Here is a 14,265-nt window from a genome sequence, read left to right on the forward strand (position 1 = left end):
GACTGTTCAAAGGACACAATGGTCAGCTGGAATACAGTAACAAAAAATATCATATCTTATTAAAGAATAAACATCCATAATCCCATACTAAAATTGAATCAATCAATAAATTGGGAGAAAAGGCAAATTTTCCTTACAGAAATGTTCAAACATTAAATGTAGAAAGGATGGGGAGATTGGACAGTGCATTAGCATACCACAATAATAATTGCTGCATGTAATATTCAGAGAAATATGAAAAATTGTGGATAAAGTGTAAGAGAGAAGATATTTGTATAGCCTCAGAATATTTCCCCTGACTGGGGGCTTAATATGTCTGCTAATCCTTGATAATTATCCCTACAGGGAGGGAAGATTCATTCCCTTCTTGAGTGTGAACTGATCTCCAGACCAATATCTCTTATATAGTAAAACATCAGCAGCAAAATAATGGGAAAGAGCATCCACCTTCAAATGGATGGGAAACATCCTATTGACAGGACTAGGCCCATCCCTAGCCCCCGTAACAGCCACAACTTGCAGAAGTGCAAGTTTATTATTAAAGCTACCCCACTGTGAAAGGGCTACCAACGGTTTACTCAGAAGAAACCACATCCTGTGACATAGAACAGCCCCTGTTCTGGGCCTACACGTCCAGATACAGTTCATTTCCTCACAAGAATAGACAAAGAAGCCACCCCCTCACCCCCTCCCATATCCCTAGAATTCACTCCCCCTAGCCCACCACCCCCTAGCCATCCCTATAGGCCTTCAGGTCTTACCTAAGCCCCAACCCACTCCCACCAACTAAGCATGTTCCCGCCTATAGATGTGCTGTATGAATTCATGACTGCCTCTGCCAGGAGCAGGATGAAGTTTCTCTTCAGACTCCTGCCATGCTGGTGGGGGGGCCTGAAGTTTATTTTTCAGATGTCCTCCATTGGGAGAGCTTCCCAATAAATCCTTGCCTGAAATCGCCAGTCTCCACATCCCAATTGTCTCACCCCAACATCTAACACCTAAAACATAGTAGGATTCATCCCAGGAATGTAAGAAGAGTTTAATATTCATAAATCAACTAATGTGGTATAATGTATTAATTGAATAAAAAAGACACAACCACAAAGAAACACACTTATACAAACCCAACACCATTCCATGATAAAGATATTAAGCAAACTGGGAGTAAAAGAAAACTTCCTCAAACTGTTAAAGAGCCTCTATGAAAATGCCATAGGTAGCATCAGACATAGTGGTGAAAGACAGAATGTTTTGACCCATAATATCAGGGAAAAAAAACTTGGAGGTTCATTTCAACATTAATGGAGTTTCTAGCCAGGGAAAATAAGATAGTGAATGAAATAAGCATTAGTTGGAAAGCAAGAAGCTAATATATCTCTATTTGCAAATAAAATATTGGCTATTGAAATATTAAGGACCCCTGTAATAAATTATTAAAACTCATAAAAGAGTTCTGCATGGATCTGGGGTAAACGATCAATATAAAAATTTCAAATGAATTTCAGTTCACTAGTAATGAATACCCTGATTCTGAAATTAGGAATGATCTGTTTAAAAGAGAATAAAATGCTCAGTAATAAATTTAACAAAAGAAGTTCAAAACACATGCTCTGAACTACAAAACCTCATTAACAAAAATGAAAGGTGGAAAAATGGGAAATATATTGCAAGTTCATGGAAGGGAAGTCTTGATAATTTTAAGATGTCAGTACTCCCATAAAGATTAGCAGATTCAATGAAATTCCCATTAAAATTTCAGTTAACTATTTTGTTGAAGAAATTCACAAGCTAGTCTTACAACTCATATGCATATACAGGGGGCCCAAAAATAGTTGAAATAATCTTGGGAAAAAATGTGAAAGTGGAGGACATTCTTCCAGATTTCAAAACTTACTAAAAAGCTGCAGTTACCAACTGCATGGTTCCAACATAAGGAAAGAAATATATACAAATGCTGTAATATTGGGAGTTCAGAAATAAACCCTCACATTAATGGTCAATTGTTTTTTTAATATATTTTTATTAGGAAAGTTGTGAACTTACAAAACAATCTGCACATGTGTGCAATTCCCACACAACACCCTTCCACTAACACACTACATTGATGTGGAACAGATTATGAGATAATATCATCTATTACCACTAACTATGGTTTATAATGTACGCCTGGTATATTTTTTTCCATATTCCCCTGTTATTAACACAGGCATTGACACAAGATTATTACAGTATTGCTGTTAATGATAGTCCATAGGTTGCGTTAATTTATTTCCCATGCTTCATATCCCACTACCTTGCAATAGTGGTGTACATTTGTTCTATTAATAGTTTATAGAAGGACATTCTTGCATTTGTACTGTTAAGCACAATTCTCATCCACCTCTGTGTTCACTATGTTTTCAGTCCCTAGATTATTCTCTAGCTTTTTTCAATTGAAATTTATATCCCTAGACTATCCTTTTCAGCCACAATCCCATTAATAAACCAGCTGCTATTCACTATAATGTGTTACCATCAACTCTATCCATTTCCACAATTTTACAGTCAAGTTAATTAAAACATCTGCATACATTAGTCATCAGTATTCCTTCGCATCATGCTTATCTGTGAATAACCTATACTTTAGTTCTGGACTCCATGCATTTATTCTTCGTATTTAGTTCTTATTAGTGGGACCATGCAATGTTTGTGCTTCTGTGTCTGGCTTATTTCACTTAGCATAAGGTCTTCAAGATTCATCCATGTTATCATATGTGTCCCAATTTCCTTTCTTCCTACAGCAGTATATTATTTCATTGTTTGTATATAGCACATTTTGTTCATCCATACCTTGTTTGATGGACATTTGAGTTGTTTCCATCTTTTGGCAATTGTGAATAACACTGCTATGAACATTGGTGTGCAGATATCTGTTCTCTCATATTGGGAGATGGGCTTGTACCCACAGGCACCCAACCATTCACTCCCTGTAGGCCAGAAGTACCTGCCATTGCCCGGAGAGGCTGAGGAAACATCAGCCCTGTCCTGTCCTGTTGGGGTTTGGGGTGGATTCACAGGTGCCCAACACTCCAGTCCATGCAGGCAGAAAATGCCTGCCATTTCACGGAAAGGCTGAGCAAACACCAGCCTTGTCCAATCCTGTTGGGGTGTTGGGCTGGATCCACTGGTACCCAACAGTCCAGTCTGTGCAGGCCAAAAGTGTCTGCCATTTCCCAAAAAGCCTGAGGGTGGAATGGAGCTACAGGTGTCTGACTGTTCAGTCTGTGTGGGCCAAAAGCACCTGTAGTTACACAGAGAGGCTGCAGAAATGCTGCTCCCCTCTTGTCCTGTTGGTGGGGGTGGAGCCACAGGTGCCCAGCAGTCAAATTTGTGCAGGCCAAAAGTGCCTGCATTTGCTGTGAGAGGCTGAAGAAACACCAGCCCCCTCCTATCTTGTAGTGGTGGAGGGGTGAAGATGAAATCAAAGGCACTAAACAAACTGGTTCTTGTGGGGAGAAAGTGCCTACAGTTGCCCAGAGAGGTTCAAGAAACACCAGCCCCCTCCTATATTATGGGGTGAAGGGGTAGAGATGAAATTGAAGGCACTCAACAAACTAGTTCTTGAGGGTGGAGAGATAGAGGTGGAGTCAAAGGCCCTCAACTAGGTTGAATAAAATATTTTAATGTCAATTTCTTAAGAACTACACACTACAGAGTTTCTGGGTGAAATGTCATGAGGTATATACCCTACCCTCACGTTTTTAAAAAATTCGGTATGCTGTAGGTAAGGGGAAGGTTGAGAAAATGGTAGAGCAAATGGTGTAAAATGCTAAGGTTACTTGAATCTAGGTAAAGACTATATGAATTTTAGTTGTAATATTATGTTTGCAACTTTTCTAAGTTTGAAATTATTTCCAAATAAAAAATTAAAACAAAAGCATTGGCCTTGGGAGACAATTTGATTGACTGAAATAATTTGGATGCCAACTTTACAGCATTTCCTGTCATAAACTGAAGAATTCCTTCTTCTTGTTATACAGCACCTGGCTGAGAATATAGTCCTGTTGAACTGTGGGTCTACAAAGCACATGACTATCAAGAACAAGTATCTAATTGTGCTAAGATCTAACCATGCTAAGATCAGCACTCTAGCACAGCTGAATTCTGCAGAAGGTCAAGATCTAACCAATGCTGTGACAAAGGCTTAACGTGTGAACTTGAATTGATGTACTTTAATATTTGTAAATAAAATTGGCACTGTACGGTGTCTGTACAAAAAAATGCGAAGTTGCATTATTAAAGTTGTGACAATTTGAACAAAGGAGAAATTGGGAGGGGAAAGTAAGAGGATTTCATAATAAGTTAATCTATTTGTTTAAAGGTGCTGAATGTGATGAGAATTAAGAAGATTTCAACACAATGAGGGACCTAAATAGTTAAGGGAGCTCCCATAATTAATTCTGAAATTGATTCTAAAGTTTCGATGTTACAGCAGTGGGCTTCAGGCAGGGTGGGAATCCCTGGGCTGTGACATCAGTTGCAGGCTATAGCATCCTAGAGGGTCGTGGTGGTCTCCAGGCTTTTAGGTAAGGACACCTAAGGCTTTCCCTTCTCATTCATGGACAGAGGGGAAAAGGCGATTTGTATTTCTGCTGTCCCTGAACAGATGTGCTGAGAAACAGTATTTGTACTCCTTTAAAATAATTTTGAATAGTTTTATCCCAAATAAGGAACTCAATTTGTTCAGGTTTAAGCAAGCCATATGAAGGTTGAGCCATCAAAGAAAAGTTAATAATCTATTTTCTACAATATCCTTCAAGACCTAAAAGTCATCTTAATGTACATTTGGTCTTGGGAGAAGGGAAACTTAGAAGGCATTGGATTTGTTCAAGGTCTAGGTGAAGGCTGTTTGGGGCAGGAATAGGTGAGGCAGAGACAATTTGAGCAATAGCAGGTAATATGGACCATAAATTGAATGTAATAGTATCTAAAAGAGGGTGGCATTTAACTTTTATTTCACTGAAACAACAGGGATATGTATGGGGCATAGTTCCTTATTTGGTCTGTTGAATATAGTTCTAGAAATTCCAAATTAATATACGTCTTTTGGGGAGAAAGATGTGTATGCCTGGAATAATCAAAGGAAACTCCTTCTGAAAAGGTGAATTGGGCAGAGGGGATTAACAAAAATTGAGGTGTGCCTCATAAAAGTCCTAAATGAAAGAAAACTGGGAGGGATTCAAAGGTGGCCATGGGTTTGCTGGGAACTCCCACCATTTGAATGGTTTCTCTACTCCAGAGAAGGGTTAATGAGGGTGGTGGGATTTATGACAGAGAAGGTGATCCCAGTATCTATTAAAGCCCACATACCCGGGTTTCCAATTATCGGATATATTTCACCTAAAGATGTGAAGTAAGCAATTAGAGAAAGGCCAAAGAGAGCATTTGAGTGTTTACTGCAGTTTTTGAGATTTTTACAATTTTATTTTAGGATTTTAGGATTTATTTTAGGATTTTGGACAGTTTCTTTGAATGAATATCCAGGTTTTTTACAAGTCCTGGCACTATGAACCCTTGTGCTTATGTGTAAATTTAAAGGATTCATTGAAGGCTTTTTTGCTTCTGTATTTTGAAACTCATGGTTTGTAATAGTGTTTGTACAGTTTTAGCTTGGGAGGATTTCTTTTTTTCAGCCTCTTCAAGGGTTATGTAATTGATCCATAAGATTTACTAAATCATTAGATTCCATTGTGGCTGAATATAGTTGCTTAAGTTTTAGAGTGGTGCTTAATTTTTCTGAAAGATCATTAATAAAAGTATAATTAAAAAGACTAGAGCTTTTGTAGTTAATATTGTCAAGATCTGAGAATTAGGAAAGATTTTAAAACCTGTTACAATGTTCATATATGGGTTCATCAAGTTTCTGGGTACATTGTTGGATTTTACTCCAATCAATAATTTGGGGATAAACTTCGTGTACATCCTTATGAATTTCTTTTGCTGTCTTAAATGTTTCCATTTTCTCAGTAGCTCTTTGTTGCTGCCTTTCTTCACCCCTCCTCCCCTTCCAGCCCCGCCGTCCTTCCCGCCAGTCCCACCCATACTGCCAACCTACAATCTGCCCTCTTCCCCAGTAACTGCTTACCTCAGGTCTATCCATCAGCTTCAGCCTATCCACAGCCGCCCCGTAGCTAGCCCTCCCTTCTTCACACTCCTCCCTCTACCCAACCTTATATAACTAAGTGTACTTCCGCAATAAAGCAGACCTGTTCTTGCGCTCAAGCGGTCTCCGTGGTTTCTTCTCAACCGCGCGTCCCCCACGCCTGGAGAACCGGTGCTCTCTCTTGGGGCACCCCCCACCGGCTGTTCGGCAGGAGCAAGCCCCCCCGACTCTTGGGCCTGAGCGAGATTGAAACCCTCACGCTCAGCTACAGTTCTTCATTTTGAAAAGTTATTTAAAGAAACTTTCTAATTAGCTTTGACTATTCAATTTTGGACATGACCTTCACCAGCAGTCATGTGAATTAATTAGTAAAGGCCCAAAAGTCTAAGTGATAAAATTCATTTTTTTCCCCAAAATCTACTGAGAATTCATTAGTGTTTGGGGAATCTTTAATTACTGTCCTCAGTATGGTCTTTGTCCAGGGGGTTGAATATAGCAGGTGAAATGCCTGATCCTTCTTCATTTGGCTTAGTTTTTTAAAATGTATTTTTTGTTTATTTAAAAAAAATACTTAGATTATAAAAATGCTACATAAAAAAAATATAAGGAGTTCCCATACGCCCCACTCCCCACACCTCCCACTTTTCCCCACATTAACAACTTCTTTCATCATTGCAATTGAGGAACACATTTTGGAGAGTTGCCACACAGCATGGATTATAGTTTACATTGTAGTTTTGAAGGGGCATAAGAAGATGAGGGCAATCCGGAAGTACTACAGGGGAATCATAGGAGGGGAGTTCAGCTACAGTGTCATCGAGAAGATCTCTTCTGATCCTCTTTCTGAGACAAGGTAATGTCAACAGAGAAATAACAAACTAAATTGTAAGCAACAAAGGTGTTATTTGGTGTCTTAGAATTGCAATTCAGGGAGCACCTATTCTTGTACCCACCCAAATTGTATCCTGATTTGGTTCCTCCAAGCAAAAGTTTTTAAGCAAAAAGAAGAATATTACATAAAGTGTTCAATTGTTGATATTCAGGGTGCTCCAAATGTGCTTCAGGTTAATTAACTGAGTTCTTTATCTAATTTAAAAAAATACTACCAAAAGTAAAACCTGAGTTAAGGAGGGTTGCAGAGTATAACATTAGTATACAAAAATCAATTTCTAGCAAAGAAAAATCCAAAAGTAAAATTAAAAATAATAATGTGATTTATTATAGAAAAATGGTAAAATACTTGGGCATAGATTTAGAAAAGGAATAAAATCTTTCATTTGAAATCTACAAAAAACCTTGTTGACTTCTGGGAAAATGGCATCAGAATAGGTAGGCAGGGCTCAACTCTCACAAAAATAATGGAGGGAGGATCAAGCTGTCTGAGGAAACTGCTTTGGTGATCTGCAGACCAGGAGAAAGGTGTGCATCATTCAGGAGTTGAGGTTCAGAGAGATGAAGAAGCTGAAACAAAACTCATGAGTTAGTAGACCCTGTGGCCAAGAATGGCACCCTCCACTAACCCTCCGGTCAACAGCCTGGATAAAACCCATGACTCACTGTAGCAACTGAGAGGGGAACAGCTGTCTTCCTCCCTGGGAAGAGGATGGGCCCAGCTGAGGGTGAAAGTGCCTTCTGTTCATGAGTTTGACCAGCAGAGGGCTGGGAGGGCTATGGAGTAGGGCATACAGGAATCCCCTGTGCTGAGACCAGCTCAGCAATAGGTCTGCATGAAGGGAAGGCGATGCTGAACTGAAGAAATAAAAGGACAGAAAGAAAGAGACGAGAGGAAACAAAGATAGGACCAGAGGACTTCACAGCTTTTGAAACTGAGAGCCTCAACTCTGGTTTCCCCATTGTATTTATTTGAAAGCTATGGAGCAGCTGTGGGCTACAAGAAGCTACCTGCAACATCCACAGTAAGGTAATTCACAATACAGGAGGCAACTCAGAGCATCTTGTACAATAACAAGAAGCAACTTGCAACATCTACAATAAGGCAACTTACAATAACAGGGAGTAACTTAGAACATCTTATACAATAACAGGAAGCCACAAATAGGTAAGCCAATTTCCCACAACACCCCTATATTTTTTTGTGAAATATTTATGTAATATAAGTTTCTTTCATAAAAAAAAAATTAAAAGTATATTAAAGAAAAAAGGGGGGCTGGGAGGAGTCTGGCTTCCAAGCTGGTGTCTGCTCTGTCCATATCCTCCCTTGCCTGAGATGTCTGGGGCTCATCATGGGCCACCGCAGGCATCAGAAATGCTACTCGTGGCTTCTAGCTCCTTCTTTCATGAGAAGGGTCAACCATAAAGATCTTCATGTTGCTATGCAAGCCTTGACACTTCTAGGAATGTGTGTATCAAACTGTGACACATTTTTCATTTAGTAGTATGTTCTAGACTCTTTGGTTGTGAAGTAATGTATTCATTAAGGGTCACCCTAAAGTTTGTGAAAAATCAAACGCTTTTTTAGTTGAGTGGACAGATGAATTTAAGAATGACCCACAGCTGACTGATAACAACAATGATAAAGACCCTGAAGGAACAAGAAGTCACCTTTCCTGCCATTGGCTTGCAGGCTGCAGAACAAGCCAAAACAAACCAGGTCTGGCAGCCAAAGACCCCGGCAGTGGCTAATATCAAGGAAGAAGAAGTCCTAGTAAAACACGAGTTATCCTTAAGGAAGAGAGGCAACAGTCAATCCTACTTTCCAGTTGTATCCAAGTACCTCCAATCTCTTACCAAACCACCAACATGAAGGCCAAAAAGTTCTTGCTATAAATGACCTTGAAGCTGCTGAGGCTAATGCACTTACTTTTCAAGCTGGAGAAATTATGCAGTTCTCGATGACAGTGAGCCCAACTGGTAGGAAGATGAAACCCGTCAGGGCTGGGGTTATTTCCCTCTAATTCTGTGAAGGCAGATCTCACTGCTGAACCAGAAATGACTAAAATGGAAAAGACAGTACAATTCAATGACAATGTTCAGGTGGGACCCTGAGACAAATTAAATAGAATCACATTTTTTTATCTCTTTTTTAAAAATTATGTTGAGTTCCTTTCTCTTGGTTGAAAATTGTAATTATGTTTCTAAGCTACATACTGTGTTTATTGGTAGCAGCGATAGAAATGCTTAAACTGGAAAGAGTGAATTATACTACATTTCAACATTTTAATAATTATTTAGGATATAAACACACTTTCATTCATTCATCTTACCCCACTGCTAGTCTTTTAAATCTGTCTTTAGCACATTGTATCCTTTAATTCTTCATTAAAATGGATATAAACAGAAGAAGAAAAAAAGAAAGGAAATCCCCATAAACTAGTTTGGGCTACACATGGTTTCAGCCTCCCTTGTTTTTTGAGCATTCCTAAATCTTGAGGGACTCAATGTGACAGCTTCTCTGGATGCTTCACACTGATTTAGGTCCTAGATTAGGATGTGAGGAATCGACTTCCTTGGCATGAAGCTGAAAGTACTCATGAGTTATTGGTCATCAGTTTTGGAGGTTTCAGGACTCAACCAACATATGGAAAAATCCAGAGACTTGTGAACATAACCATGTCATGTTGGTGAAATAGTTTACATAGATTCCCAGATACAGCCTGCTATAGCATGTTGGTTCCATGTAGCCTTGTGGCTTCTTTATGGTGTTCAGATGTCTTTCGTGTTTACAGGAACATTGTTACTGAGGCTTTGCATGCTGTGGCAGTTTGTGATGTCTGGCTGAGACACGCATGTGCATAAACTCCAGAATGACCTCCCAACTCTGTTAGAAATTTCCCTGTCAGAGAAACTCTATTTGGTTTTATTGCTTTTAACATTCTCCCCTTTTAATCAGGATCCTTCTCCCAAAGCATTGCTGATCAGCATTTGGCATTACTCCCTTGTCAATGGGGAGACTCCTCCCTGGGAGTCATGCCCCATAAAGGGGTGAATGTAGTTAATTCATTTGCAGAGTTTGCCTAAAGGAGAGGCCATTTTTGAGCAACAAGGAGGTGTTAAAGGGTGACTCTTTGGCATTAATTATAATTAGACTTAGTTTCATCATTACAGAAATGTTTCATAAATGCCAGCTTCTATATTGAGGGCTTGGCACATGAGCATTTTGGGTGGTAGTTGCAACTGTTCTGGAAATAAGACAATGAATAAGAGATACTGTAATGAGTATAAAATAAAAATGTACAATTAGCAAGTTTGGTAATAAGTAATGAATCTAATCTCCCCAAGATCTAAAATTTATCCAGCTAAATAAGTGCCTATGGGTTTGAGCAATAGCTCTGGCCTCTCTATGGCCTCTCTATTAACACAGAACCAGCAATTTGATAAGACTGCCTAGGCCAGCAGCTTTTTGTATGCATGGATAAAAGGATGGTGAAGGGCAAGGAAGAAAAGGTAAGGGTGAAATGAGAAGTTTAAAAGGAACAGAGATGGACTGATGTACAAAGGAGTAAAGGAGAAATAAAACTGCAAATAAGATAGCTAATAGCATAAAAATTAAGGTTATGTCAGTGTTATTGATTTTATTTCAATCTGATGAAAATCAGGTCTGGTTCTTGGGTTAGCTGCTCATATCAGATGCCATTTATGTCTTCTGGGTGACATAAGCCTACCATAACTAGTATGTATTAATTATATAGGCCTGGTCCTGTGTTTTGGGATAACTGTCTACATCAGATGGTTTCTCCACCTCATCCCATAATTTTAATATTGAGGTTTAAGTCCCCAGTAGATATAGATTTCCAGGCAGGGATGGAACATTTCTTTAAATGAGAAATATGAATCCAAGAATAAATAATTTCAAGTTTAGCTACACACGGGTAGTTAAAAGGATCTGGTCCTTTCTAGTGATATTGGAGTACATCTTTGTGGAGGTGTCTTTTCCAATATAAAAAATCACCAGGGTAAATATTGTGTTTCTAAATGCCTTTGTCTCCTGGGAGCACTGTAAAAGGAATGTTCTTTCAAAGAATCATTCTTTTTAAGGTTTGGATTAGCTCCTAGTAATAGGTTAGTATATTTTCTCTTATGTGGCAAGCTTATATAGTTTACATTCATAGGTCCCTTTTACAATTTCAAATGGGGATAATTTATGTTATACAAAATGAATGGACCTTAGATGTAGTATCTATTTAGATAGGGCTTTTGTCCATGTTAGATTGAGGGATCCCATGAATTTGCCTTATTAAATTTTATGATACCATTTGTTCATTTTACCTCTCCAGAAAATTGAGGATGATAGTGAAGTTTTTGGTTGATGGGTAATCAATTTATTGCAATACAGATTTTATTACAGTGGTCTGGAACCAATCCCACAATGTCTCTAAGCTACGCCTGTAGCCTTTTAGTGATGGTTGACAAGTCTCCTGGATTTTAAATTAGTTTATAATATTTCTGAAAAAGCCAGTCTCATTTTATGACAAAAGAGAAATAAAGGTAGCCATTCACACTTCTTTTATCTATGGGTGGTTAAATTAACGGGTCTTTGTTTTATTTTTTTCTGAGTTATGACTGGTAGCTTCACAATCATATTAAAATTCAGGTTCAGCTACATCTCAGCAGAAAGTACAAATTACTCTCCACTCGGAAAATTTGTCATTGAGGGCCCATGACAAGATAAACTACTTTGAGACACTTTTCACAGCTCAGGATATCCTTCCATTCTGACAAACTGTACACCACTCACCACTCATCATTGAGGCCACTCTCTTTCCTTGTCCCTCTAACATGAAGCTGTGACTTCTGGGAGGCACCTGAACACTCAGATTTTCATTTGAGGAGTTTTCCTGGGGAAATTCAGGTGGATCTATTATGATGTCTGGAGTCTATGGGTTGGCATAGTCTCTTGAAACAACCCTGACTGCTTGTTAAGATCAGGAACATGAGTGTGCTTCTAGAATGGTTGGTGTTTGAGGTCTAGATTCTTCAGCTGATTCCTCTTTCACTATAACAACAGGAAAATCATAATTATCAGGTGGGTCACTGTTCTTCTTTTATTGGGATTAGCTCTAACATGACTACTGGGACTTCATGTGTTGAATTAGTTCCTGTTGATTTGCTGGAAAATCCAGAACTTCCTCAGCCCCCATGAGCTGGAGACATTAGGTGGACGTATTGGGGGATGTACACTAGTCAAAGGAATAGGTACTGCATTGCATAGAGATGGTAGTGATGAAAGGGGGACTGGATGGTTCTGTTTGAGGGTGGTCTTAGCTGGCTATGATGTCTGCTAGCATCTTTCCTTACAATATTGTCTGAAATAATAGTCCTTAAGTAATCATTATCTGGAAGAGAAGGAAGATTATAAGAACCTCACTGGTGAGCTCAGATTGATCATAGGTGAACCAACAGCTTTTTCATCATATCCTGCTGCACTAGTAATGGTGGGACTGGAAGGAGGACAGGATGTACTATTGACAGTTGATGGGGCAAACTTCTTCATGAACTTCTTCAATCTCTGAGGTGCGATTATGGGGTGTGACAATTTTAGATTATTTTATGAATCCCAAAAAGAGAAAGATTATGGTTGTGGATTAATCTGTTACTCTGGGTATGATACCCTTTGATTTTATTGAATTCAGCTGAGTTACCTTTGATTAGATTACCTGTTAAGATTGCTTTGAGGGCTTTTTAATTCAAGCACATCACAGGGGACACAGATTGAGTCCCCACCCCCTTGGTGGGTCTGATATAAATGGACACTCACACAGACAGACACAGAGAGAGCTCTGTCATTTTTTATTCTGCCACGTGACAGAAAGGAGAAAGCTCAAACAGTGGGAGCCCAAGGGAGAGATGAGCTATTTTGCTTGCTAGTTTATAGCTGACCTTATGAAGAGCATAGACCAGCTGAGACTTATATAGGAAGCCCGAAGATGCAAGCCTTATGCCAGCCTGCAGCTGAAATCAGGAAGAGGCAGAGGAGTTGAGCCTGAGAGGAAGCCCAGAATGGGAAGGCTGAAATCTCACGGAGATCACCAGCCAACTTGCTTCAACATGTGGCAGCTGGCTTTGTGAGAAAGCAACTAAAGCTGGACTTTTTATTGCCTTGTAACTGTAAGCTTTCACCCCAAATAAATACCCTTTATAAAAACCAACAGATTTCCAGTATTTTGCATCAACAGCCCATTGACAGACTAATATATGGGGTTTTGCTGGTCAGTTCACACCACCTGGAGGACCTGGAGGGTCTCTAACTCTAGGACGGTGTTGTCCAATAGAAAGAAAATGTGTTCTACTTACGTAATTTAAAAGTTTCTAATAGCCATATTAAAGAAAGTAAAAAAGAAAAAAGTCAAATTAATTTTAATAGTTTATTATATCAACATGAATCAATTTGAAATATTTGTCAACTAAGAAATAACAAATAAAGCTGCAAGGCAACAAAAGCATTTATTTGGGGTCTTAGAATTGAAATTAGGGGAGCACGTAATGAGGTAGCAACCCATATTTCATCCTATCTTGGCATTTCCAGGCAAGGATTTTTAGAGGAAAATAAGATCAGAGGAGTGGTTTGTGGTTGGTGGATATTTGGGGTACTCCAATTGTCCTTAAGTTTAGATAGTTGAAGTTATTTATCAAGTAGTTTGTGTTGTGGTCCAGATGTCCTTGGGGTTTTGAGAACATTGCTGCTTGAGGCTTTGTATACTTTGGCAGTTTGTGATAGCTGGCTGAGACCTCCAGATACTATTTTTAATCTCTTAGCCAAATTACCTCAATTTTGTTTTATTCTTTTAATGCCATTAACAGTGAGATACTTTACATTCTTTTTCTCATTATGTCTTCGAACTCAGTGTGTACTTTAAACTCATAGCATCTCTCTCAATTCCGACAAGTCCCATTGCAGGTGATCAATAGCTACCTGTTGCTGGTGACTACCATATTGGACACTTCAGCTCTAGAACCTTTCACCACTTCAACTCAAATGTGAAAGATGAATTGAGTTCTTAGTTTAACCTAGCTTTTCAGGTTCAGAAGATTGGAACCATAAGTCTCTACATTTGCATCCCTCTTGCCTAGAACTAGGGATGCACATAATATATGTACAATAGCCCCAAATCAGTCATTTCATGGAATCTCCATTTTATAAGACATTTATATGACATGTGAAAGAA

General features: G+C 38.9%; 1 pseudogene; it reads left to right on the forward strand.

Moving 5' to 3' along the window:
• Window positions 1–8,385: 8,385 nt before the first annotated feature.
• On the forward strand, window positions 8,386–9,148 carry LOC139437945 (signal transducing adapter molecule 1 pseudogene; annotated as a pseudogene).
• Window positions 9,149–14,265: the final 5,117 nt, after the last annotated feature.

Source organism: Dasypus novemcinctus, chromosome 31 (assembly GCF_030445035.2).
Source record: "Dasypus novemcinctus isolate mDasNov1 chromosome 31, mDasNov1.1.hap2, whole genome shotgun sequence".
Classification (NCBI taxonomy): Eukaryota; Metazoa; Chordata; class Mammalia; order Cingulata; family Dasypodidae; genus Dasypus; species Dasypus novemcinctus.